The following is a 27356-nucleotide window of genomic DNA, read 5'->3' on the forward strand; positions in this document are numbered from 1 at the left end:
ATTTATTATATTGCTATTTCTGACTTTCGTGTCGCACCTGCCTGGTTGAAAAATGTTTTTCATGTTTTTGTATGCGGGGCGTTGTCCTCAGGTAATCGCATGGTGTGCTTTCACCGTAAAGCCTTTTTGAAATCTGACACAGTGGCTGGATTAACAAGAAGTTAAGCTTTATGTTGAAGTATAATACTTGTATTTTCATGAATGCTAAATATTTATATATTTACCGCTAGAGCACAGGACGAGGTGTGCTAAAGATGGCATCGGTGTAATTTCCCTTGAATGAATATCGAAACGCTACCAAAGTTTGAATTGACCCAAGAGATGACCACACTTAAGACTTGCACGAACAACAAAAAGGATGGCAGCGGTGGGATTCGAACCCACGCCTCCAGAGAGACTGGAGCCTAAATCCAGCGCCTTAGACCACTCGGCCACACTACCCTTCACCGTCAACAATCCCAAACTTTGTCATCTGTTACCTAAGCCTGCTAAGCTACCATTAATTTCAGTCTCTTATTTTTTCATTTTTCCTTTTGTATCCTTCATTTATATCATGTTGCTTTTTCTTACTGTCTCAACACATTATTTGTTTTGCTGCTATGTCTGAAGAGCACATTTATAGAGCCCTTTAACCTCTCTTGGGTAGGGGGCGGTATTTTCACGTCCGGAAGAAAAGCGCGCCCAATGTAAACTGCCTGTTACTCAGGCCCAGAAGCTAGGATATGCATATAATTGGTAGATTTGGATAGAAGACACTCTAAAGGTTCTAAAACTGTTAAAATCATGTCTGTGAGTATAACAGAACTGATATGGCAGGCGAAACCCCGAGGACAAACTATCCCCCCAAAAATTCAGCCTTCCACTGTTTCCAATGGCTTTCATGTTTATTATGAGGCAAAGTCCTCCCAGATTGCAGTTCCTAGGGCTTCCACTAGATGTCAACAGTCTTTAGAAAGACTTTCAGGCTGGTTTTTGGAAAAATGAGCTAGAAGTTGTAGTTTTTCTAAGTGGCTCCCATTTTGGCTGTAGGGTTTCAATTGCGCTTGGGTGAAAGCGCGTTCTTTGTTATTTATCTCCAGTATTGAACATTCTATTCTCTGTCTTAAATGTAATTGTTTATTTACTTATTAGGGTACCTGAGGTTTGATTATAAGCGTTGTTTGACTTGTTTGGATAAGTTTATTGGTAACGTTTGGGATTCATTTTGTATGCATTTTGAAGAAGGGAAACCGGTGGATTATTGAATGAAGCGTGCCAGCTAAACAGAGTTTTTATGGATATAAAGAAGGACTTTATCGAACAAAAGGACCATTTGTGATGTAACTGGGACCTTTTGGAGTGCCAACAGAAGAAGATCTTCAAAGGTAAGGCATTTATTATATTGCTATTTCTGACTTTCGTGTCGCACCTGCCTGGTTGAAAAATGTTTTTCATGTTTTTGTATGCGGGGCGTTGTCCTCAGGTAATCGCATGGTGTGCTTTCACCGTAAAGCCTTTTTGAAATCTGACACAGTGGCTGGATTAACAAGAAGTTAAGCTTTATGTTGAAGTATAATACTTGTATTTTCATGAATGCTAAATATTTATATATTTACCGCTAGAGCACAGGACGAGGTGTGCTAAAGATGGCATCGGTGTAATTTCCCTTGAATGAATATCGAAACGCTACCAAAGTTTGAATTGACCCAAGAGATGACCACACTTAAGACTTGCACGAACAACAAAAAGGATGGCAGCGGTGGGATTCGAACCCACGCCTCCAGAGAGACTGGAGCCTAAATCCAGCGCCTTAGACCACTCGGCCACACTACCCTTCACCGTCAACAATCCCAAACTTTGTCATCTGTTACCTAAGCCTGCTAAGCTACCATTAATTTCGGTCTCTTATTTTTTCATTTTTCCTTTTGTATCCTTCATTTATATCATGTTGCTTTTTCTTACTGTCTCAACACATTATTTGTTTTGCTGCTATGTCTGAAGAGCACATTTATAGAGCCCTTTAACCTCTCTTGGGTAGGGGGCGGTATTTTCACGTCCGGAAGAAAAGCGCGCCCAATGTAAACTGCCTGTTACTCAGGCCCAGAAGCTAGGATATGCATATAATTGGTAGATTTGGATAGAAGACACTCTAAAGGTTCTAAAACTGTTAAAATCATGTCTGTGAGTATAACAGAACTGATATGGCAGGCGAAACCCCGAGGACAAACTATCCCCCCAAAAATTCAGCCTTCCACTGTTTCCAATGGCTTTCATGTTTATTATGAGGCAAAGTCCTCCCAGATTGCAGTTCCTAGGGCTTCCACTAGATGTCAACAGTCTTTAGAAAGACTTTCAGGCTGGTTTTTGGAAAAATGAGCTAGAAGTTGTAGTTTTTCTAAGTGGCTCCCATTTTGGCTGTAGGGTTTCAATTGCGCTTGGGTGAAAGCGCGTTCTTTGTTATTTATCTCCAGTATTGAACATTCTATTCTCTGTCTTAAATGTAATTGTTTATTTACTTATTAGGGTACCTGAGGTTTGATTATAAGCGTTGTTTGACTTGTTTGGATAAGTTTATTGGTAACGTTTGGGATTCATTTTGTATGCATTTTGAAGAAGGGAAACCGGTGGATTATTGAATGAAGCGTGCCAGCTAAACAGAGTTTTTATGGATATAAAGAAGGACTTTATCGAACAAAAGGACCATTTGTGATGTAACTGGGACCTTTTGGAGTGCCAACAGAAGAAGATCTTCAAAGGTAAGGCATTTATTATATTGCTATTTCTGACTTTCGTGTCGCACCTGCCTGGTTGAAAAATGTTTTTCATGTTTTTGTATGCGGGGCGTTGTCCTCAGGTAATCGCATGGTGTGCTTTCACCGTAAAGCCTTTTTGAAATCTGACACAGTGGCTGGATTAACAAGAAGTTAAGCTTTATGTTGAAGTATAATACTTGTATTTTCATGAATGCTAAATATTTATATATTTACCGCTAGAGCACAGGACGAGGTGTGCTAAAGATGGCATCGGTGTAATTTCCCTTGAATGAATATCGAAACGCTACCAAAGTTTGAATTGACCCAAGAGATGACCACACTTAAGACTTGCACGAACAACAAAAAGGATGGCAGCGGTGGGATTCGAACCCACGCCTCCAGAGAGACTGGAGCCTAAATCCAGCGCCTTAGACCACTCGGCCACACTACCCTTCACCGTCAACAATCCCAAACTTTGTCATCTGTTACCTAAGCCTGCTAAGCTACCATTAATTTCGGTCTCTTATTTTTTCATTTTTCCTTTTGTATCCTTCATTTATATCATGTTGCTTTTTCTTACTGTCTCAACACATTATTTGTTTTGCTGCTATGTCTGAAGAGCACATTTATAGAGCCCTTTAACCTCTCTTGGGTAGGGGGCGGTATTTTCACGTCCGGAAGAAAAGCGCGCCCAATGTAAACTGCCTGTTACTCAGGCCCAGAAGCTAGGATATGCATATAATTGGTAGATTTGGATAGAAGACACTCTAAAGGTTCTAAAACTGTTAAAATCATGTCTGTGAGTATAACAGAACTGATATGGCAGGCGAAACCCCGAGGACAAACTATCCCCCCAAAAATTCAGCCTTCCACTGTTTCCAATGGCTTTCATGTTTATTATGAGGCAAAGTCCTCCCAGATTGCAGTTCCTAGGGCTTCCACTAGATGTCAACAGTCTTTAGAAAGACTTTCAGGCTGGTTTTTGGAAAAATGAGCTAGAAGTTGTAGTTTTTCTAAGTGGCTCCCATTTTGGCTGTAGGGTTTCAATTGCGCTTGGGTGAAAGCGCGTTCTTTGTTATTTATCTCCAGTATTGAACATTCTATTCTCTGTCTTAAATGTAATTGTTTATTTACTTATTAGGGTACCTGAGGTTTGATTATAAGCGTTGTTTGACTTGTTTGGATAAGTTTATTGGTAACGTTTGGGATTCATTTTGTATGCATTTTGAAGAAGGGAAACCGGTGGATTATTGAATGAAGCGTGCCAGCTAAACAGAGTTTTTATGGATATAAAGAAGGACTTTATCGAACAAAAGGACCATTTGTGATGTAACTGGGACCTTTTGGAGTGCCAACAGAAGAAGATCTTCAAAGGTAAGGCATTTATTATATTGCTATTTCTGACTTTCGTGTCGCACCTGCCTGGTTGAAAAATGTTTTTCATGTTTTTGTATGCGGGGCGTTGTCCTCAGGTAATCGCATGGTGTGCTTTCACCGTAAAGCCTTTTTGAAATCTGACACAGTGGCTGGATTAACAAGAAGTTAAGCTTTATGTTGAAGTATAATACTTGTATTTTCATGAATGCTAAATATTTATATATTTACCGCTAGAGCACAGGACGAGGTGTGCTAAAGATGGCATCGGTGTAATTTCCCTTGAATGAATATCGAAACGCTACCAAAGTTTGAATTGACCCAAGAGATGACCACACTTAAGACTTGCACGAACAACAAAAAGGATGGCAGCGGTGGGATTCGAACCCACGCCTCCAGAGAGACTGGAGCCTAAATCCAGCGCCTTAGACCACTCGGCCACACTACCCTTCACCGTCAACAATCCCAAACTTTGTCATCTGTTACCTAAGCCTGCTAAGCTACCATTAATTTCGGTCTCTTATTTTTTCATTTTTCCTTTTGTATCCTTCATTTATATCATGTTGCTTTTTCTTACTGTCTCAACACATTATTTGTTTTGCTGCTATGTCTGAAGAGCACATTTATAGAGCCCTTTAACCTCTCTTGGGTAGGGGGCGGTATTTTCACGTCCGGAAGAAAAGCGCGCCCAATGTAAACTGCCTGTTACTCAGGCCCAGAAGCTAGGATATGCATATAATTGGTAGATTTGGATAGAAGACACTCTAAAGGTTCTAAAACTGTTAAAATCATGTCTGTGAGTATAACAGAACTGATATGGCAGGCGAAACCCCGAGGACAAACTATCCCCCCAAAAATTCAGCCTTCCACTGTTTCCAATGGCTTTCATGTTTATTATGAGGCAAAGTCCTCCCAGATTGCAGTTCCTAGGGCTTCCACTAGATGTCAACAGTCTTTAGAAAGACTTTCAGGCTGGTTTTTGGAAAAATGAGCTAGAAGTTGTAGTTTTTCTAAGTGGCTCCCATTTTGGCTGTAGGGTTTCAATTGCGCTTGGGTGAAAGCGCGTTCTTTGTTATTTATCTCCAGTATTGAACATTCTATTCTCTGTCTTAAATGTAATTGTTTATTTACTTATTAGGGTACCTGAGGTTTGATTATAAGCGTTGTTTGACTTGTTTGGATAAGTTTATTGGTAACGTTTGGGATTCATTTTGTATGCATTTTGAAGAAGGGAAACCGGTGGATTATTGAATGAAGCGTGCCAGCTAAACAGAGTTTTTATGGATATAAAGAAGGACTTTATCGAACAAAAGGACCATTTGTGATGTAACTGGGACCTTTTGGAGTGCCAACAGAAGAAGATCTTCAAAGGTAAGGCATTTATTATATTGCTATTTCTGACTTTCGTGTCGCACCTGCCTGGTTGAAAAATGTTTTTCATTTTTTGTATGCGGGGCGTTGTCCTCAGGTAATCGATGGTGTGCTTTCACCGTAAAGCCTTTTTGAAATCTGACACAGTGGCTGGATTAACAAGAAGTAAGCTTTATGTTGAAGTATAATACTGTATTTTCATGAATGCTAAATATTTATTATTTACCGCTAGAGCACAGGACGGGTGTGCTAAAGATGGCATCGGTGTAATTTCCCTTGAATGAATATCGAAACGCTACCAAAGTTTGAATTGACCCAAGAGATGACCACACTTAAGACTTGCACGAACAACAAAAAGGATGGCAGCGGTGGGATTCGAACCCACGCCTCCAGAGAGACTGGAGCCTAAATCCAGCGCCTTAGACCACTCGGCCACACTACCCTTCACCGTCAACAATCCCAAACTTTGTCATCTGTTACCTAAGCCTGCTAAGCTACATTAATTTCGGTCTCTTATTTTTTCATTTTTCCTTTTGTATCCTTCATTTATATCATGTTGCTTTTTCTTACTGTCTCAACACATTATTTGTTTTGCTGCTATGTCTGAAGAGCACATTTATAGAGCCCTTAACTCTCTTGGGTAGGGGGCGGTATTTTCACGTCCGGAAGAAAAGCGCGCCCAATGTAAACTGCCTTACTCAGGCCCAGAAGCTAGGATATGCATATAATTGGTAGATTTGGATAGAAGACACTCTAAAGGTTCTAAAACTGTTAAAATCATGTCTGTGAGTATAAAGAACTGATATGGCAGGCGAAACCCCGAGGACAAACTATCCCCCCAAAAATTCAGCCTTCCACTGTTTCCAATGGCTTTCATGTTTATTATGAGGCAAAGTCCTCCCAGATTGCAGTTCCTAGGGCTTCCACTAGATGTCAACAGTCTTTAGAAAGACTTTCGGCTGGTTTTTGGAAAAATGAGCTAGAAGTTGTAGTTTTTCTAAGTGGCTCCCATTTTGGCTGTAGGGTTTCAATTGCGCTTGGGTGAAAGCGCGTTCTTTGTTATTTATCTCCAGTATTGAACATTCTATTCTCTGTCTTAAATGTAATTGTTTATTACTTATTAGGGTACCTGAGGTTTGATTTAAGCGTTGTTTGACTTGTTTGGATAAGTTTATGGTAACGTTTGGGATTCATTTTGTATGATTTTGAAGAAGGGAAACGGTGGATTATTGAATGAAGCGTGCCAGCTAAACAGAGTTTTTATGGATATAAAGAAGGACTTTATCGAACAAAAGGACATTTGTGATGTAACTGGGACCTTTTGGAGTGCCAACAGAAGAAGATCTTCAAAGGTAAGGCATTTATATATTTGCTATTTCTGACTTTCGTGTCGCACCTGCCTGGTTGAAAAATGTTTTTTGTTTTTGTATGCGGGGCGTTGTCCTCAGGTAATCGCATGGTGTGCTTTCACCGTAAAGCCTTTTTGAAATCTGACACAGTGGCTGGATTAACAAGAAGTTAAGCTTTATGTTGAAGTATAATACTTGTATTTTCATGAATGCTAAATATTTATATATTTACCGCTAGAGCACAGGACGAGGTGTGCTAAAGATGGCATCGGTGTAATTTCCTTGAATGAATATCGAAACGCTACCAAAGTTTGAATTGACCCAAGAGATGACCACACTTAAGACTTGCACGAACAACAAAAAGGATGGCAGCGGTGGGATTCGAACCCCGCTCCAGAGAGACTGGAGCCTAAATCCAGCGCCTTAGACCACTCGGCCACACTACCCTTCACGTCAACAATCCCAAACTTTGTCATCTGTTACTAAGCCTGCTAAGCTACCATTAATTTCGGTCTCTTATTTTTTCATTTTCCTTTTGTATCCTTCATTTATATCATGTTGCTTTTTCTTACTGTCTCAACACATTATTTGTTTTGCTGCTATGTCTGAAGAGCACATTTATAGAGCCCTTTAACCTCTCTTGGGTAGGGGGCGGTATTTTCACGTTCGGAAGAAAAGCGCGCCCAATGTAAACTGCCTGTTACTCAGGCCCAGAAGCTAGGATATGCATATAATTGGTAGATTTGGATAGAAGACACTCTAAAGGTTCTAAAACTGTTAAAATCATGTCTGTGAGTATAACAGAAACTGATATGGCAGCGAAACCCCGAGGACAAACTATCCCCCCAAAAATTCAGCCTTCCACTGTTTCCAATGGCTTTCATGTTTATTATGAGGCAAAGTCCTCCCAGATTGCAGTTCCTAGGGCTTCCACTAGATGTCAACAGTCTTTAGAAAGACTTTCAGGCTGGTTTTTGGAAAAATGAGCTAGAAGTTGTAGTTTTTCTAAGTGGCTCCCATTTTGGCTGTAGGGTTTCAATTGCGCTTGGGTGAAAGCGCGTTCTTTGTTATTTATCTCCAGTATTGAACATTCTATTCTCTGTCTTAAATGTAATTGTTTATTGACTTATTAGGGTACCTGGGTTTGATTATAAGCGTGTTTGACTTGTTTGGATAAGTTTATTGGTAACGTTTGGGATTCATTTGTATGCATTTTGAAGAAGGGAAACCGGTGGATTATTGAATGAAGCGTGCCAGCTAAACAGAGTTTTTATGGATATAAGAAGGACTTTATCGAACAAAAGGACCATTGTGATGTAACTGGGACCTTTTGGAGTGCCAACAGAAGAAGATCTTCAAAGGTAAGGCATTTATTATATTGCTATTTCTGACTTTCGTGTCGCACTGCTGGTTGAAAAATGTTTTTCATGTTTTTGTATGCGGGGCGTTGTCCTCAGGTAATCGCATGGTGTGCTTTCACCGTAAAGCCTTTTTGAAATCTGACACAGTGGCTGGATTACAAGAAGTTAAGCTTTATGTTGAAGTATAATACTTGTATTTTCATGAATGCTAAATATTTATATATTTACCGCTAGAGCACAGGACGAGGTGTGCTAAAGATGGCATCGGTGTAATTTCCCTTGAATGAATATCGAAACGCTACCAAAGTTTGAATTGACCAAGAGATGACCACACTTAAGACTTGCACGAACAACAAAAAGGATGGCAGCGGTGGGATTCGAACCCACGCCTCCAGAGAGACTGGAGCCTAAATCCAGCGCCTTAGACCACTCGGCCACACTACCCTTCACCGTCAACAATCCCAAACTTTGTCATCTGTTACCTAAGCCTGCTAAGCTACATTAATTTCGTCTCTTATTTTTTTCATTTTCCTTTTGTATCCTTCATTTATATCATGTTGCTTTTTCTTACTGTCTCAACACATTATTTGTTTTGCTGCTATGTCTGAAGAGCACATTTAAGAGCCCTTTAACCTCTTGGTAGGGGGCGGTATTTTCACGTCCGGAAGAAAAGCGCGCCCAATGTAAACTGCCTGTTACTCAGGCCAGAAGCTAGATATGCATATAATTGGTAGATTTGGATAGAAGACACTCTAAAGGTTCTAAAACTGTTAAAATCATGTCTGTGAGTATAACAGAACTGATATGGCAGGCGAAACCCCGAGGACAAACTATCCCCCCAAAATTCAGCCTTCCACTGTTTCCAAGGCTTTCATGTTTATTATGAGGCAAAGTCCTCCCAGATTGCAGTTCCTAGGGCTTCACTAGATGTCAACAGTCTTTAGAAAGATTTCAGGCTGGTTTTTGGAAAAATGAGCTAGAAGTTGTAGTTTTCTAAGTGGCTCCCATTTTGGCTGTAGGGTTTCAATTGCGCTGGGTGAAAGCGCGTTCTTTGTTATTTATCTCCAGTATTGAACATTCTATTCTCTGTCTTAAATGTAATTGTTTTACTTATTAGGGTACCTGAGGTTTTGATTAAAAGCATTGTTTGACTTGTTTGGATAAGTTTATTGGTAACGTTTGGGATTCATTTTGTATGCATTTTGAAGAAGGGAAACCGGTGGATTATTGAATGAAGGTGCCAGCTAAACAGAGTTTTTATGGATATAAGGAAGGACTTTATCGAACAAAAGGACCATTTGTATGTAACTGGGACCTTTTGGAGTGCCAACAGAAGAAGATCTTCAAAGGTAAGGCTTATTATATTGCTATTTCTGACTTTCGTGTCGCACCTGCCTGGTTGAAAAATGTTTTTCATGTTTTTGTATGCGGGGCGTTGTCCTCAGGTATCGCATGGTGTGCTTTCACCGTAAAGCCTTTTTGAAATCTGACACAGTGGCTGGATTAACAAGAAGTTAAGCTTTATGTTGAAGTATAATACTTGTATTTTCATGAATGCTAAAATTTATATATTTACCGCTAGAGCACAGGACGAGGTGTGCTAAAGATGGCATCGGTGTAATTTCCCTTGAAGAATATCGAAACGCTACCAAAGTTTGAATTGACCCAAGAGATGACCACACTTAAGACTTGCACGAACAACAAAAAGGATGCAGCGGTGGGATTCGAACCCACGCCTCCAGAGAGACTGGAGCCTAAATCCAGCGCCTTAGACCACTCGGCCACACTACCCTTCACCGTCAACAATCCAAACTTTGTCATCTGTTACCTAAGCCTGCTAAGCTACATTAATTTCGGTCTCTTATTTTTTCATTTTTCCTTTTGTATCCTTCATTATATCATGTTGCTTTTTCTTACTGTCTCAACACATTATTTGTTTTGCTGCTATGTCTGAAGAGCACATTTATAGAGCCCTTTAACCTCTCTTGGGTAGGGGGCGGTATTTTCACGTCCGGAAGAAAAGCGTGCCACATGTAAACTGCCTGTTACTCAGGCCCAGAAGCTAGGATATGCATATAATTGGTAGATTTGGATAGAAGACACTCTAAAGGTTCTAAAACTGTTAAAATCATGTCTGTGAGTATAACAGAACTGATATGGGCGGCGAAACCCCGAGGACAAACTATCCCCCAAAAATTCAGCCTTCCACTGTTTCCAATGGCTTTCATGTTTATTATGAGGCAAAGTCCTCCCAGATTGCAGTTCCTAGGCTTCCACTAGATGTCAACAGTCTTTAGAAAGACTTTCAGGCTGGTTTTTGGAAAAATGAGCTAGAAGTTGTAGTTTTTTTAAGTGGCTCCCATTTTGGCTGTAGGGTTTCAATTGCGCTTGGGTGAAAGCGCGTTCTTTGTTATTTATCTCCAGTATTGAACATTCTATTCTCTGTCTTAAGAAATTGTTTATTACTTATTAGGGTACCTGAGGTTTGATTAAAAGCGTTGTTTGACTTGTTTGGATAAGTTTTTGGTAACGTTTGGGATTCATTTTGTATGCATTTTGAAGAAGGGAAACCGGTGGATTATTGAATGAAGCGTGCCAGCTAAACAGAGTTTTTATGGATATAAAGAAGGACTTTATCGAACAAAAGGACCATTTGTGATGTAACGGGACTTTGGAGTGCCAACAGAAGAAGATCTTCAAAGGTAAGGCATTTATTATATTGCTATTTCTGATTTCGTGTCGCACCTGCCTGGTTGAAAAATGTTTTTCATGTTTTTGTATGCGGGGCGTTGTCCTCAGGTAATCGCATGGTGTGCTTTACCGTAAAGCCTTTTTGAAATCGACAGTGGCTGGATTAACAAGAAGTTAAGCTTTAGTTGAAGATAATACTTGTATTTTCATGAATGCTAAATATTTATATATTTACCGCTAGAGCACAGGACGAGGTGTGCTAAAGATGGCATCGGTGTAATTTCCCTTGAATGAATATCGAAACGCTACCAAAGTTTGAATTGACCCAGAAGATGACCACACTTAAGACTTGCACGAACAACAAAAAGGATGGCAGCGGTGGGATTCGAACCCACGCTCCAGAAGACTGGAGCCTAAATCCAGCGCCTTGACCACTCGGCCACACTACCCTTCACCGTCAACAATCCCAACTTTGTCATCTGTTACCTAAGCTGCTAAGCTACATTAATTTCGGTCTTTATTTTTTCTTTTCCTTTTGTATCCTTCATTTATATCATGTTGCTTTTTCTTACTGTCTCAACACAATATTTGTTTTGCTGCTATGTCTGAAGAGCACATTTATAGAGCCCTTTAACCTCTCTTGGTAGGGGGCGGTATTTTCACGTCGGAAGAAAAGCGCGCCCAATGTAAACTGCCTGTTACTCAGGCCCAGAAGCTAGGATATGCATATAATTGGTAGATTTGGATAGAAGACACTCTAAAGGTTCTAAACTGTTAAAATCATGTCTGTGAGTATAACAGAACTGATATGGCAGGCGAAACCCCGAGGACAAACTATCCCCAAAAATTCAGCCTTCCACTGTTTCCAATGGCTTTCATGTTTATTATGAGGCAAAGTCCTCCCAGATTGCAGTTCTAGGGCTTCCACTAGATGTCAACGTCTTAGAAGACTTTCAGGCTGGTTTTTGGAAAAATGAGCTAGAAGTTGTAGTTTTTCTAAGTGGCTCCCATTTTGGCTGTAGGGTTTAATTGCGCTTGGGTGAAAGCGCGTTCTTTGTTATTTATTCTCCAGTATTGAACATTCTATCTCTGTCTTAAATGTAATTTTTTATTACTTATTAGGGTACCTGAGGTTTGATTATAAGCGTTGTTTGACTTGTTTGGATAAGTTTATTGGTAACGTTTGGGATTCATTTTGTATGCATTTTGAAGAAGGGAAACGGTGGATTATTGATAAGGTGCCAGCTAAACAGAGTTTTTATGGATATAAAGAAGGACTTATCGAACAAAAGGACCATTTGTATGTAACTGGGACCTTTTGGAGTGCCAACAGAAGAAGATCTTCAAAGGTAAGGCATTTATTATATTGCTATTTCTGACTTTGTGTCGCACCTGCCTGGTTGAAAAATGTTTTTCATGTTTTTGTATGCGGGGCGGTTGTCCTCAGGTAATCGCATGGTGTGCTTTCACCGAAAGCCTTTTTGAAATCTGAACAGTGGCTGGATTAACAAGAAGTTAAGCTTTATGTTGAAGTATAATACTTGTATTTTCATGAATGCTAAATATTTATATATTTACCGCTAGAGCACAGGACGAGGTGTGCTAAAGATGGCATCGGTGTAATTTCCCTTGAATGAATATCGAAACGCTACCAAAGTTTGAATTGACCCAAGAGATGACACACATTAAGACTTGCACGAACAACAAAAAGGATGGCAGCGGTGGGATTCGAACCCACGCCTCCAGAGAGACTGGAGCCTAAATCCAGCGCCTTAGACCACTCGGCCACACTACCCTTCACCGTCAACAATCCCAAACTTGTCATCTGTTACCTAAGCCTGCTAAGCTACATTAATTTCGGTCTCTTATTTTTTCATTTTTCCTTTTGTATCCTTCATTTATATCATGTTGCTTTTTCTTACTGTCTCAACACATTATTTGTTTTGCTGCTATGTCTGAAGAGCAATTTATAGAGCTTTAACTCTCTTGGGTAGGGGGCGTATTTTCACGTTCGGAAGAAAAGCGCGCCCAATGTAAACTGCCTGTTACTCAGGCCCAGAAGCTAGGATATGCATATAATTGGTAGATTTGGATAGAAGACACTCTAAAGGTTCTAAAACTGTTAAAATCATGTCTGTGAGTATAACAGACTGATATGGCAGGCGAAACCCGAGGACAAACTATCCCCCAAAAATTCAGCCTTCCACTGTTTCAATGGCTTTCATGTTATTATGAGGCAAAGTCCTCCCAGATTGCAGTTCCTAGGGCTTCCACTAGATGTCAACAGTCTTTAGAAAGACTTTCAGGCTGGTTTTTGGAAAAATGAGCTAGAAGTTGTAGTTTTTCTAAGTGGCTCCCATTTTGGCTGTAGGGTTTCAATTGCGCTTGGGTGAAAGCGCGTTCTTTGTATTTATCTCCAGTATTGAACATTCTATTCTCTGTCTAAATGTAATTGTTTATTACTTTTAGGGTACCTGAGGTTTGATATAAGCGTTTTTGACTTGTTTGGATAAGTTTATTGGTAACGTTTGGGATTCATTTTGTATGCATTTTGAAGAAGGGAAACCGGTGGATTATGAATGAAGCGTGCCAGCTAAACAGAGTTTTTATGGATATAAAGAAGGACTTTATCGAACAAAAGGACCATTTGTATGTAACTGGGACCTTTTGGAGTGCCAACAGAAGAAGATCTTCAAAGGTAAGGCATTTATTATATTGCTATTTCTGACTTTGTGTCGCACCTGCCTGGTTGAAAAATGTTTTCATGTTTTTGTATGCGGGGCGTTGTCCTCAGGTAATCGCATGGTGTGCTTTCACCGTAAAGCCTTTTTGAAATCTGACACAGTGGCTGGATTAACAAGAAGTTAAGCTTTATGTTGAAGTATAATACTTGTATTTCATGAATGCTAAATATTTATATATTTACCGCTAGAGCACAGGACGAGGTGTGCTAAAGATGGCATCGGTGTAATTTCCCTTGAATGAATATCGAAACGCTACCAAAGTTTGAATTGACCCAAGAGAGACCACACTTAAGACTTGCACGAACAACAAAAAGGATGGCAGCGGTGGGATTCGAACCCCGCTCCAGAGAGAGGAGCCAAATCCAGCGCCTTAGACCACTCGGCCACACACTACTTCACGTCAACAATCCCAAACTTTGTCATCTGTTACCTAAGCCTGCTAACTACCATTAATTTCGGTCTTTATTTTTCATTTTTCCTTTTGTATCCTTCATTTATATCATGTTGCTTTTTTTACTGTCTCAACACATTATTTGTTTTGCTGCTATGTCTGAAGGACACATTATAGAGCCCTTTAACCTCTCTTGGGTAGGGGGCGGTATTTTCACGTCGGAAGAAAAGCGCGCCCAATGTAAACTGCCTGTTACTCAGGCCCAGAAGCTAGGATATGCATATAATTGTAGATTTGGATAGAAGACACTCTAAAGTTTCTAAACTGTTAAAATCATGTCTGTGAGTATAACAGAACTGATATGGCAGGCGAAACCCCGAGGACAAACTATCCCCCAAAAATTCAGCCTTCCACTGTTTCCAATGGCTTTCATGTTTATTATGAGGCAAAGTCCTCCCAGATTGCAGTTCCTAGGGCTTCCACTAGATGTCAACAGTCTTTAGAAAGACTTTCAGGCTGGTTTTTGGAAAAATGAGCTAGAAGTTGTAGTTTTTCTAAGTGGCTCCCATTTTGGCTGTAGGGTTTCAATTGCGCTTGGGTGAAAGCGCGTTCTTTGTTATTTATCTCCAGTATTGAACATTCTATTCTCTGTCTTAAATGTAATTGTTTTATACTTATTAGGGTACTGAGGTTTGATTAAAGCGTTGTTGACTTGTTTGGATAAGTTTATTGGTAACGTTTGGGATTCATTTTGTATGCATTTTGAAGAAGGGAAACCGGTGGATTATTGAATGAAGCGTGCCAGCTAAACAGAGTTTTTATGGATAAAGAAGGACTTTATCGAACAAAAGGACCATTTGTATGTAACTGGGACCTTTTGGAGTGCCAACAGAAGAAGATCTTCAAAGGTAAGGCATTATTATATTGCTATTTCTGACTTTCGTGTCGCACCTGCTGGTTGAAAAATGTTTTTCATGTTTTTGTATGCGGGGCGTTGTCCTCAGGTAATCGCATGGTGTGCTTTCACCGTAAAGCCTTTTTGAAATCTGACACAGTGGCTGGATTAACAAGAAGTTAAGCTTTATGTTGAAGTATAATACTTGTATTTTCATGATGCTAATATTTATATATTTACCGCTAGAGCACAGGACGAGGTGTGCTAAAGATGGCATCGGTGTAATTTCCCTTGAATGAATATCGAAACGCTACCAAAGTTTGAATTGACCCAAGAGATGACCACACTTAAGACTTGCACGAACAACAAAAAGGATGGCAGCGGTGGGATTCGAACCCTCGCCTCCAGAGAGACTGGAGCCAAAATCCAGCGCCTTAGACCACTCGGCCACACTACCCTTCACTGTCAACAATCCCAAACTTTGTCATCTGTTACCTAAGCCGCTAAGTACCATTAATTTCGGTCTCTTATTTTTTCATTTTTCTTTTGTATTTCATTTATATCATGTTGCTTTTTCTTACTGTCTCAACACATTATTTGTTTTGCTGCTATGTCTGAAGAGCACATTTATAGAGCCCTTTAACCTCTCTTGGTAGGGGGCGGTATTTTCACGTCGGAAGAAAAGCGCGCCCAATGTAAACTGCCTGTTACTCAGGCCCAGAAGCTAGGATATGCATATGATTGGTAGATTTGGATAGAAGACACTCTAAAGGTTCTAAAACTGTTAAAATATGTCTGTGAGATAAACAGAACTGATATGGCAGGCGAAACCCCGAGGACAAACTATCCCCCAAAAATTCAGCCTTCCACTGTTTCCAATGGCTTTCATGTTTATTATGAGGCAAAGTCCTCCCAGATTGCAGTTCCTAGGGCTTCCACTAGATGTCACAAGTCTTTAGAAAGACTTTCAGGCTGGTTTTTGGAAAAATGAGCTAGAAGTTGTAGTTTTTCTAAGTGGCTCCCATTTTGGCTGTAGGGTTTCAATTGCGCTTGGGTGAAGCGCGTTCTTTGTTATTTATCTCCAGTATTGAACATTCTATTCTCTGTCTTAAAGTTAATTGTTTATTACTTATTAGGGTACCTGAGGTTTGATTATAAGCGTTGTTTGACTTGTTTGGATAAGTTATTGGTAACGTTGGGATTATTTTGTATGCATTTTGAAGAAGGGAAACCGGTGGATTATTGAATGAAGCGTGCCAGCTAAACAGAGTTTTTATGGATATAAAGAAGGACTTTATCGAACAAAAGGACCATTTGTGATGTAACTGGGACCTTTTGGAGTGCCAACAGAAGAAGATCTTCAAAGGTAAGGCATTTATTTATATGCTATTTCTGACTTTCGTGTCGCACCTGCCTGGTTGAAAAATGTTTTTCATGTTTTTGTATGCGGGGCGTTGTCCTCAGGTATCGCATGGTGTGCTTTCACCGTAAAGCCTTTTTGAAATCTGACACAGTGGCTGGATTAACAAGAAGTTAAGCTTTATGTTGAAGTATAATACTTGTATTTTCATGAATGCTAAATATTTATATATTTACCGCTAGAGCACAGGACGAGGTGTGCTAAGATGGCATCGGTGTAATTTCCCTTGAATGAATATCGAAACGCTACACAAGTTTGAATTGACCCAGAGATGACCACATTAAGACTTGCACGAACAACAAAAAGGATGGCAGCGGTGGGATTCGAACCCACGCCTCCAGAGAGACTGGAGCCTAAATCCAGCGCCTTAGACCACTCGGCCACACTACCCTTCACCGTCAACATCCCAAACTTTGTCATCTGTTACCTAAGCCTGCTAAGCTACATTAATTTCGGTCTCTATTTTTTTTTTTCCTTTTGTATCCTTCATTTATATCATGTTGCTTTTTCTTACTGTCTCAACACATTATTTGTTTTGCTGCTATGTCTGAAGAGCACATTTATAGAGCCTTTAACCTCTCTTGGGTAGGGGGCGGTATTTTCACGTCGGAAGAAAAGCGCGCCCAATGTAAACTGCCTGTTACTCAGGCCCAGAAGCTAGGATATGCTATAATTGGTAGATTTGGATAGAAGACACTCTAAAGGTTCTAAAACTGTTAAAATATGTCTGTGAGTATAACAGAACTGATATGGCAGGCGAAACCCCGAGGACAAACTATCCCCCCAAAAATTCAGCCTTCCACTGTTTCCAATGGCTTCATGTTTATTATGAGGCAAAGTCCTCCCAGATTGCAGTTCCTAGGGCTTCCACTAGATGAACAGTCTTTAGAAAGACTTTCAGGCTGGTTTTTGGAAAAATGAGCTAGAAGTTGTAGTTTTTCTAAGTGGTCCCATTTTGGCTGTAGGGTTTCAATTGCGCTTGGGTGAAAGCGCGTTCTTTGTTATTTATCTCCAGTATTGAACTTCTATTCTCTGTCTTAAATGTAATTGTTTATTACTATTTAGGGTACCTGAGGTTTGATATAAGCGTTGTTTGACTTGTTTGGATAAGTTTATTGGTAACGTGGGATTCATTTTGTATGCATTTTGAAGAAGGGAAACCGGTGGATTATTGAATGAAGCGTGCCAGCTAAACAGAGTTTTTATGGATATAAAGAAGACTTTATCGAACAAAAGGACCTTTGTGATGTAACTGGGACCTTTTGGAGTGCCAACAGAAGAAGATCTTCAAAGGTAAGGCATTTATTATATTGCTATTTCTGACTTTCGTGTCGCACCTGCTGGTTGAAAAATGTTTTTCATGTTTTTGTATGCGGGGCGTTGTCCTCAGGTAATCGCATGGTGTGCTTTCACCGTAAAGCCTTTGAAATCTGACACAGTGGTGGATTAACAAGAAGTTAAGCTTTATGTGAAGTATAATACTTGTATTTTCATGAATGCTAAATATTTATATATTTACCGCTAGAGCACAGGACGAGGTGTGCTAAAGATGGCATCGGTGTATTTCCCTGAATGAATATCGAAACGCTACCAAAGTTTGAATTGACCCAAGAGATGACCACACTTAAGACTTGCACGAACAACAAAAAGGATGGCAGCGGTGGGATTCGAACCCCGCCTCCAGAGAGACTGGAGCCTAAATCCAGCGCTTAGACCACTCGGCCACACTACCCTTCACGTCAACAATCCCAAACTTGTTCATCTGTTACCTAAGCCTGCTAAGCTACCATTAATTTCGGTCTCTTATTTTTCATTTTTCCTTTTGTATCCTTCATTTATATCATGTTGCTTTTTCTTACTGTCTCAACACATTATTGTTTTGCTGCTATGTCTGAAGAGCACATTTATAGAGCCCTTTAACCTCTCTTGGTAGGGGGCGGTATTTTCACGTCGGAAGAAAAGCGCGCCCAATGTAAACTGCCTGTTACTCAGGCCCAGAAGCTAGGATATGCATAATTGGTAGATTTGGATAGAAGACACTCTAAAGGTTCTAAAACTGTTAAAATCATGTCTGTGAGTATAACAGAACTGATATGGCAGGCGAAACCCCGAGGACAAACTATCCCCAAAAATTCAGCCTTCCACTGTTTCCAATGGCTTTCATGTTTATTATGAGGCAAAGTCCTCCCAGATTGCAGTTCCTAGGGCTTCCACTAGATGTCAACAGTCTTTAGAAAGACTTTCAGGCTGGTTTTTGGAAAAATGAGCTAGAAGTTGTAGTTTTTCTAAGTGGCTCCCATTTTGGCTGTAGGGTTTCAATTGCGCTTGGGTGAAAGCGCGTTTTTTGTTATTTATCTCCAGTATTGACATTCTATTCTCTGTCTTAAATGTAATTGTTTATTACTTATTAGGGTACCTGAGGTTTGATTATAAGCGTTGTTTGACTTGTTTGGATAAGTTATTGGTAACGTTTGGGATTCATTTTGTATGCATTTTGAAGAAGGGAAACCGGTGGATTATTGAATGAAGCGTGCCAGCTAAACAGAGTTTTTATGGATATAAAGAAGGACTTTATCGAACAAAAGGACCATTTGTGATGTAACTGGACCTTTTGGAGTGCCAACAGAAGAAGATCTTCAAAGGTAAGGCATTTATTATATTGCTATTTCTGACTTTCGTGTCGCACCTGCCTGGTTGAAAATGTTTTTCATGTTTTTGTATGCGGGGCGTTGTCCTCAGGTAATCGCATGGTGTGCTTTCACCGTAAAGCCTTTTGAAATCTGACACAGTGGCTGGTTAACAAGAAGTTAAGCTTTATGTTGAAGTATAATATTGTATTTTCATGAATGCTAAATATTTATTATTTACCGCTAGAGCACAGGACGAGGTGTGCTAAAGATGGCATCGGTGTAATTTCCCTTGAATGAATATCGAAACGCTACCAAAGTTTGAATTGACCCAAGAGATGACCACACTTAAGACTTGCACGAACAACAAAAAGGATGGCAGGTGGGGATTCAACCCCGCCTCCAGAGAGACTGGAGCCAAATCCAGCGCCTTAGACCTCGGCCACACTACCCTTCACGTCAACAATCCCAAACTTTGTCATCTGTTACCTAAGCCTGCTAAGCTACCATTAATTTCGGTCTCTTATTTTTTCATTTTTCCTTTTGTATCTTCATTTATATCATGTTGCTTTTTTTACTGTCTCAACACATTATTTGTTTTGCTGCTATGTCTGAAGAGCACATTTATAGAGCCCTTTAACCTCTCTTGGGTAGGGGGCGGTATTTTCACGTCGGAAGAAAAGCGCGCCCAATGTAAACTGCCTGTTACTCAGGCCAGAAGCTAGGATATGCATATAATTGGTAGATTTGGATAGAAGACACTCTAAAGGTTCTAAAACTGTTAAAATCATGTCTGTGAGTATAACAGAACTGATATGGCAGGCGAAACCCCGAGGCAAACTATCCCCCCAAAAATTCAGCCTTCCACTGTTCCAATGGCTTTCATGTTTATTATGAGGCAAAGTCCTCCCAGATTGCAGTTCTAGGGCTTCCACTAGATGTCAACAGTCTTTAGAAAGACTTTCAGGCTGGTTTTTGGAAAAATGAGCTAGAAGTTGTAGTTTTTCTAAGTGGCTCCCATTTTGGCTGTAGGGTTTCAATTGCGCTTGGGTGAAAGCGCGTTCTTTGTTATTTATCTCCAGTATTGAACATTCATTTCTCTGTCTTAAATGTAATTGTTTATTACTTATTAGGGTACCTGAGGTTTGATTATAAGCGTTGTTTGACTTGTTTGGATAAGTTTATTGGTAACGTTTGGGATTCATTTTGTATGCATTTTGAAGAAGGGAAACCGGTGGATTATTGAATGAAGCGTGCCAGCTAAACAGAGTTTTTATGGATTAAAGAAGGACTTATCGAACAAAAGGACCATTTGTGATGTAACTGGGACCTTTTGGAGTGAACAGAAGAAGATCTTCAAAGGTAAGGCATTTATTATATTGCTATTTCTGACTTTCGTGTCGCACCTGCCTGGTTGAAAAATGTTTTTCATGTTTTTTTGTATGCGGGGCGTTGTCCTCAGGTAATCGCATGGTGTGCTTTCACCGTAAAGCCTTTTTGAAATCTGACACAGTGGCTGGATTAACAAGAAGTTAAGCTTTATGTTGAAGTATAATACTTGTATTTTCATGAATGCTAAATATTTATATATTTACCGCTAGAGCACAGGACGAGGTGTGCTAAAGATGGCATCGGTGTAATTTCCCTTGAATGAATATCGAAACGCTACCAAAGTTTGAATTGACCCAAGAGATGACCACACTTAAGACTTGCACGAACAACAAAAAGGATGGCAGCGGTGGGATTCGAACCCACGCCTCCAGAGAGACTGGAGCCTAAATCCAGCGCCTTAGACCACTCGGCCACACTACCCTTCACCGTCAACAATCCCAAACTTTGTCATCTGTTACCTAAGCCTGCTAAGCTACCATTAATTTCGGTCTCTTATTTTTTCATTTTTCCTTTTGTATCCTTCATTTATATCATGTTGCTTTTTCTTACTGTCTCAACACATTATTTGTTTTGCTGCTATGTCTGAAGAGCACATTTATAGAGCCCTTTAACCTCTCTTGGGTAGGGGGCGGTATTTTCACGTCCGGAAGAAAAGCGCGCCCAATGTAAACTGCCTGTTACTCAGGCCCAGAAGCTAGGATATGCATATAATTGGTAGATTTGGATAGAAGACACTCTAAAGGTTCTAAAACTGTTAAAATCATGTCTGTGAGTATAACAGAACTGATATGGCAGGCGAAACCCCGAGGACAAACTATCCCCCCAAAAATTCAGCCTTCCACTGTTTCCAATGGCTTTCATGTTTATTATGAGGCAAAGTCCTCCCAGATTGCAGTTCCTAGGGCTTCCACTAGATGTCAACAGTCTTTAGAAAGACTTTCAGGCTGGTTTTTGGAAAAATGAGCTAGAAGTTGTAGTTTTTCTAAGTGGCTCCCATTTTGGCTGTAGGGTTTCAATTGCGCTTGGGTGAAAGCGCGTTCTTTGTTATTTATCTCCAGTATTGAACATTCTATTCTCTGTCTTAAATGTAATTGTTTATTTACTTATTAGGGTACCTGAGGTTTGATTATAAGCGTTGTTTGACTTGTTTGGATAAGTTTATTGGTAACGTTTGGGATTCATTTTGTATGCATTTTGAAGAAGGGAAACCGGTGGATTATTGAATGAAGCGTGCCAGCTAAACAGAGTTTTTATGGATATAAAGAAGGACTTTATCGAACAAAAGGACCATTTGTGATGTAACTGGGACCTTTTGGAGTGCCAACAGAAGAAGATCTTCAAAGGTAAGGCATTTATTATATTGCTATTTCTGACTTTCGTGTCGCACCTGCCTGGTTGAAAAATGTTTTTCATGTTTTTGTATGCGGGGCGTTGTCCTCAGGTAATCGCATGGTGTGCTTTCACCGTAAAGCCTTTTTGAAATCTGACACAGTGGCTGGATTAACAAGAAGTTAAGCTTTATGTTGAAGTATAATACTTGTATTTTCATGAATGCTAAATATTTATATATTTACCGCTAGAGCACAGGACGAGGTGTGCTAAAGATGGCATCGGTGTAATTTCCCTTGAATGAATATCGAAACGCTACCAAAGTTTGAATTGACCCAAGAGATGACCACACTTAAGACTTGCACGAACAACAAAAAGGATGGCAGCGGTGGGATTCGAACCCACGCCTCCAGAGAGACTGGAGCCTAAATCCAGCGCCTTAGACCACTCGGCCACACTACCCTTCACCGTCAACAATCCCAAACTTTGTCATCTGTTACCTAAGCCTGCTAAGCTACCATTAATTTCGGTCTCTTATTTTTTCATTTTTCCTTTTGTATCCTTCATTTATATCATGTTGCTTTTTCTTACTGTCTCAACACATTATTTGTTTTGCTGCTATGTCTGAAGAGCACATTTATAGAGCCCTTTAACCTCTCTTGGGTAGGGGGCGGTATTTTCACGTCCGGAAGAAAAGCGCGCCCAATGTAAACTGCCTGTTACTCAGGCCCAGAAGCTAGGATATGCATATAATTGGTAGATTTGGATAGAAGACACTCTAAAGGTTCTAAAACTGTTAAAATCATGTCTGTGAGTATAACAGAACTGATATGGCAGGCGAAACCCCGAGGACAAACTATCCCCCCAAAAATTCAGCCTTCCACTGTTTCCAATGGCTTTCATGTTTATTATGAGGCAAAGTCCTCCCAGATTGCAGTTCCTAGGGCTTCCACTAGATGTCAACAGTCTTTAGAAAGACTTTCAGGCTGGTTTTTGGAAAAATGAGCTAGAAGTTGTAGTTTTTCTAAGTGGCTCCCATTTTGGCTGTAGGGTTTCAATTGCGCTTGGGTGAAAGCGCGTTCTTTGTTATTTATCTCCAGTATTGAACATTCTATTCTCTGTCTTAAATGTAATTGTTTATTTACTTATTAGGGTACCTGAGGTTTGATTATAAGCGTTGTTTGACTTGTTTGGATAAGTTTATTGGTAACGTTTGGGATTCATTTTGTATGCATTTTGAAGAAGGGAAACCGGTGGATTATTGAATGAAGCGTGCCAGCTAAACAGAGTTTTTATGGATATAAAGAAGGACTTTATCGAACAAAAGGACCATTTGTGATGTAACTGGGACCTTTTGGAGTGCCAACAGAAGAAGATCTTCAAAGGTAAGGCATTTATTATATTGCTATTTCTGACTTTCGTGTCGCACCTGCCTGGTTGAAAAATGTTTTTCATGTTTTTGTATGCGGGGCGTTGTCCTCAGGTAATCGCATGGTGTGCTTTCACCGTAAAGCCTTTTTGAAATCTGACACAGTGGCTGGATTAACAAGAAGTTAAGCTTTATGTTGAAGTATAATACTTGTATTTTCATGAATGCTAAATATTTATATATTTACCGCTAGAGCACAGGACGAGGTGTGCTAAAGATGGCATCGGTGTAATTTCCCTTGAATGAATATCGAAACGCTACCAAAGTTTGAATTGACCCAAGAGATGACCACACTTAAGACTTGCACGAACAACAAAAAGGATGGCAGCGGTGGGATTCGAACCCACGCCTCCAGAGAGACTGGAGCCTAAATCCAGCGCCTTAGACCACTCGGCCACACTACCCTTCACCGTCAACAATCCCAAACTTTGTCATCTGTTACCTAAGCCTGCTAAGCTACCATTAATTTCGGTCTCTTATTTTTTCATTTTTCCTTTTGTATCCTTCATTTATATCATGTTGCTTTTTCTTACTGTCTCAACACATTATTTGTTTTGCTGCTATGTCTGAAGAGCACATTTATAGAGCCCTTTAACCTCTCTTGGGTAGGGGGCGGTATTTTCACGTCCGGAAGAAAAGCGCGCCCAATGTAAACTGCCTGTTACTCAGGCCCAGAAGCTAGGATATGCATATAATTGGTAGATTTGGATAGAAGACACTCTAAAGGTTCTAAAACTGTTAAAATCATGTCTGTGAGTATAACAGAACTGATATGGCAGGCGAAACCCCGAGGACAAACTATCCCCCCAAAAATTCAGCCTTCCACTGTTTCCAATGGCTTTCATGTTTATTATGAGGCAAAGTCCTCCCAGATTGCAGTTCCTAGGGCTTCCACTAGATGTCAACAGTCTTTAGAAAGACTTTCAGGCTGGTTTTTGGAAAAATGAGCTAGAAGTTGTAGTTTTTCTAAGTGGCTCCCATTTTGGCTGTAGGGTTTCAATTGCGCTTGGGTGAAAGCGCGTTCTTTGTTATTTATCTCCAGTATTGAACATTCTATTCTCTGTCTTAAATGTAATTGTTTATTTACTTATTAGGGTACCTGAGGTTTGATTATAAGCGTTGTTTGACTTGTTTGGATAAGTTTATTGGTAACGTTTGGGATTCATTTTGTATGCATTTTGAAGAAGGGAAACCGGTGGATTATTGAATGAAGCGTGCCAGCTAAACAGAGTTTTTATGGATATAAAGAAGGACTTTATCGAACAAAAGGACCATTTGTGATGTAACTGGGACCTTTTGGAGTGCCAACAGAAGAAGATCTTCAAAGGTAAGGCATTTATTATATTGCTATTTCTGACTTTCGTGTCGCACCTGCCTGGTTGAAAAATGTTTTTCATGTTTTTGTATGCGGGGCGTTGTCCTCAGGTAATCGCATGGTGTGCTTTCACCGTAAAGCCTTTTTGAAATCTGACACAGTGGCTGGATTAACAAGAAGTTAAGCTTTATGTTGAAGTATAATACTTGTATTTTCATGAATGCTAAATATTTATATATTTACCGCTAGAGCACAGGACGAGGTGTGCTAAAGATGGCATCGGTGTAATTTCCCTTGAATGAATATCGAAACGCTACCAAGTTTGAATTGACCCAAGAGATGACCACACTTAAGACTTGCACGAACAACAAAAGGATGACGCTACCAAAGTTTGAATTGACCCAAGAGATGACCACACTTAAGACTTGCACGAACAACAAAAAGGATGGCAGCGGTGGGATTCGAACCCACGCCTCCAGAGAGACTGGAGCCTAAATCCAGCGCCTTAGACCACTCGGCCACACTACCCTTCACCGTCAACAATCCCAAACTTTGTCATCTGTTACCTAAGCCTGCTAAGCTACCATTAATTTCGGTCTCTTATTTTTTCATTTTTCCTTTTGTATCCTTCATTTATATCATGTTGCTTTTTCTTACTGTCTCAACACATTATTTGTTTTGCTGCTATGTCTGAAGAGCACATTTATAGAGCCCTTTAACCTCTCTTGGGTAGGGGGCGGTATTTTCACGTCCGGAAGAAAAGCGCGCCCAATGTAAACTGCCTGTTACTCAGGCCCAGAAGCTAGGATATGCATATAATTGGTAGATTTGGATAGAAGACACTCTAAAGGTTCTAAAACTGTTAAAATCATGTCTGTGAGTATAACAGAACTGATATGGCAGGCGAAACCCCGAGGACAAACTATCCCCCCAAAAATTCAGCCTTCCACTGTTTCCAATGGCTTTCATGTTTATTATGAGGCAAAGTCCTCCCAGATTGCAGTTCCTAGGGCTTCCACTAGATGTCAACAGTCTTTAGAAAGACTTTCAGGCTGGTTTTTGGAAAAATGAGCTAGAAGTTGTAGTTTTTCTAAGTGGCTCCCATTTTGGCTGTAGGGTTTCAATTGCGCTTGGGTGAAAGCGCGTTCTTTGTTATTTATCTCCAGTATTGAACATTCTATTCTCTGTCTTAAATGTAATTGTTTATTTACTTATTAGGGTACCTGAGGTTTGATTATAAGCGTTGTTTGACTTGTTTGGATAAGTTTATTGGTAACGTTTGGGATTCATTTTGTATGCATTTTGAAGAAGGGAAACCGGTGGATTATTGAATGAAGCGTGCCAGCTAAACAGAGTTTTTATGGATATAAAGAAGGACTTTATCGAACAAAAGGACCATTTGTGATGTAACTGGGACCTTTTGGAGTGCCAACAGAAGAAGATCTTCAAAGGTAAGGCATTTATTATATTGCTATTTCTGACTTTCGTGTCGCACCTGCCTGGTTGAAAAATGTTTTTCATGTTTTTGTATGCGGGGCGTTGTCCTCAGGTAATCGCATGGTGTGCTTTCACCGTAAAGCCTTTTTGAAATCTGACACAGTGGCTGGATTAACAAGAAGTTAAGCTTTATGTTGAAGTATAATACTTGTATTTTCATGAATGCTAAATATTTATATATTTACCGCTAGAGCACAGGACGAGGTGTGCTAAAGATGGCATCGGTGTAATTTCCCTTGAATGAATATCGAAACGCTACCAAAGTTTGAATTGACCCAAGAGATGACCACACTTAAGACTTGCACGAACAACAAAAAGGATGGCAGCGGTGGGATTCGAACCCACGCCTCCAGAGAGACTGGAGCCTAAATCCAGCGCCTTAGACCACTCGGCCACACTACCCTTCACCGTCAACAATCCCAAACTTTGTCATCTGTTACCTAAGCCTGCTAAGCTACCATTAATTTCGGTCTCTTATTTTTTCATTTTTCCTTTTGTATCCTTCATTTATATCATGTTGCTTTTTCTTACTGTCTCAACACATTATTTGTTTTGCTGCTATGTCTGAAGAGCACATTTATAGAGCCCTTTAACCTCTCTTGGGTAGGGGGCGGTATTTTCACGTCCGGAAGAAAAGCGCGCCCAATGTAAACTGCCTGTTACTCAGGCCCAGAAGCTAGGATATGCATATAATTGGTAGATTTGGATAGAAGACACTCTAAAGGTTCTAAAACTGTTAAAATCATGTCTGTGAGTATAACAGAACTGATATGGCAGGCGAAACCCCGAGGACAAACTATCCCCCCAAAAATTCAGCCTTCCACTGTTTCCAATGGCTTTCATGTTTATTATGAGGCAAAGTCCTCCCAGATTGCAGTTCCTAGGGCTTCCACTAGATGTCAACAGTCTTTAGAAAGACTTTCAGGCTGGTTTTTGGAAAAATGAGCTAGAAGTTGTAGTTTTTCTAAGTGGCTCCCATTTTGGCTGTAGGGTTTCAATTGCGCTTGGGTGAAAGCGCGTTCTTTGTTATTTATCTCCAGTATTGAACATTCTATTCTCTGTCTTAAATGTAATTGTTTATTTACTTATTAGGGTACCTGAGGTTTGATTATAAGCGTTGTTTGACTTGTTTGGATAAGTTTATTGGTAACGTTTGGGATTCATTTTGTATGCATTTTGAAGAAGGGAAACCGGTGGATTATTGAATGAAGCGTGCCAGCTAAACAGAGTTTTTATGGATATAAAGAAGGACTTTATCGAACAAAAGGACCATTTGTGATGTAACTGGGACCTTTTGGAGTGCCAACAGAAGAAGATCTTCAAAGGTAAGGCATTTATTATATTGCTATTTCTGACTTTCGTGTCGCACCTGCCTGGTTGAAAAATGTTTTTCATGTTTTTGTATGCGGGGCGTTGTCCTCAGGTAATCGCATGGTGTG

General features: G+C 40.1%; 17 non-coding genes across 17 annotated transcripts; all 17 read right to left on the reverse strand.

Moving 5' to 3' along the window:
- Positions 1-359: 359 nt before the first annotated feature.
- On the reverse strand, positions 360-441 carry trnal-uag. The gene has a single exon. It is a non-coding gene; the product is annotated as a tRNA-Leu (tRNA).
- Positions 442-1730: 1289 nt separating this feature from the next.
- Positions 1731-1812, reverse strand: trnal-uag. The gene has a single exon. It is a non-coding gene; the product is annotated as a tRNA-Leu (tRNA).
- A 1289-nt stretch (positions 1813-3101) lies between these two features.
- On the reverse strand, positions 3102-3183 carry trnal-uag. The gene has a single exon. It is a non-coding gene; the product is annotated as a tRNA-Leu (tRNA).
- A 1289-nt stretch (positions 3184-4472) lies between these two features.
- Positions 4473-4554, reverse strand: trnal-uag. The gene has a single exon. It is a non-coding gene; the product is annotated as a tRNA-Leu (tRNA).
- Positions 4555-5837: 1283 nt separating this feature from the next.
- On the reverse strand, positions 5838-5919 carry trnal-uag. Its single transcript has one exon. It is a non-coding gene; the product is annotated as a tRNA-Leu (tRNA).
- A 1273-nt stretch (positions 5920-7192) lies between these two features.
- On the reverse strand, positions 7193-7272 carry trnal-uag. The gene has a single exon. It is a non-coding gene; the product is annotated as a tRNA-Leu (tRNA).
- Positions 7273-8549: 1277 nt separating this feature from the next.
- On the reverse strand, positions 8550-8631 carry trnal-uag. The gene has a single exon. It is a non-coding gene; the product is annotated as a tRNA-Leu (tRNA).
- Positions 8632-9893: 1262 nt separating this feature from the next.
- On the reverse strand, positions 9894-9978 carry trnal-uag. The gene has a single exon. It is a non-coding gene; the product is annotated as a tRNA-Leu (tRNA).
- Positions 9979-11248: 1270 nt separating this feature from the next.
- Positions 11249-11327, reverse strand: trnal-uag. Its single transcript has one exon. It is a non-coding gene; the product is annotated as a tRNA-Leu (tRNA).
- Positions 11328-12591: 1264 nt separating this feature from the next.
- trnal-uag lies at positions 12592-12673 on the reverse strand. Its single transcript has one exon. It is a non-coding gene; the product is annotated as a tRNA-Leu (tRNA).
- A 2610-nt stretch (positions 12674-15283) lies between these two features.
- On the reverse strand, positions 15284-15365 carry trnaq-uug. The gene has a single exon. It is a non-coding gene; the product is annotated as a tRNA-Gln (tRNA).
- A 1271-nt stretch (positions 15366-16636) lies between these two features.
- trnal-uag lies at positions 16637-16718 on the reverse strand. Its single transcript has one exon. It is a non-coding gene; the product is annotated as a tRNA-Leu (tRNA).
- A 3967-nt stretch (positions 16719-20685) lies between these two features.
- Positions 20686-20767, reverse strand: trnal-uag. The gene has a single exon. It is a non-coding gene; the product is annotated as a tRNA-Leu (tRNA).
- Positions 20768-22056: 1289 nt separating this feature from the next.
- Positions 22057-22138, reverse strand: trnal-uag. The gene has a single exon. It is a non-coding gene; the product is annotated as a tRNA-Leu (tRNA).
- Positions 22139-23427: 1289 nt separating this feature from the next.
- trnal-uag lies at positions 23428-23509 on the reverse strand. The gene has a single exon. It is a non-coding gene; the product is annotated as a tRNA-Leu (tRNA).
- A 1357-nt stretch (positions 23510-24866) lies between these two features.
- On the reverse strand, positions 24867-24948 carry trnal-uag. The gene has a single exon. It is a non-coding gene; the product is annotated as a tRNA-Leu (tRNA).
- A 1289-nt stretch (positions 24949-26237) lies between these two features.
- Positions 26238-26319, reverse strand: trnal-uag. Its single transcript has one exon. It is a non-coding gene; the product is annotated as a tRNA-Leu (tRNA).
- Between the last annotated feature and the right edge of the window lie 1037 nt (positions 26320-27356).

The sequence above is a fragment of the Salvelinus namaycush genome, chromosome 31 (assembly GCF_016432855.1).
Source record: "Salvelinus namaycush isolate Seneca chromosome 31, SaNama_1.0, whole genome shotgun sequence".
NCBI classification, from domain to species: Eukaryota; Metazoa; Chordata; class Actinopteri; order Salmoniformes; family Salmonidae; genus Salvelinus; species Salvelinus namaycush.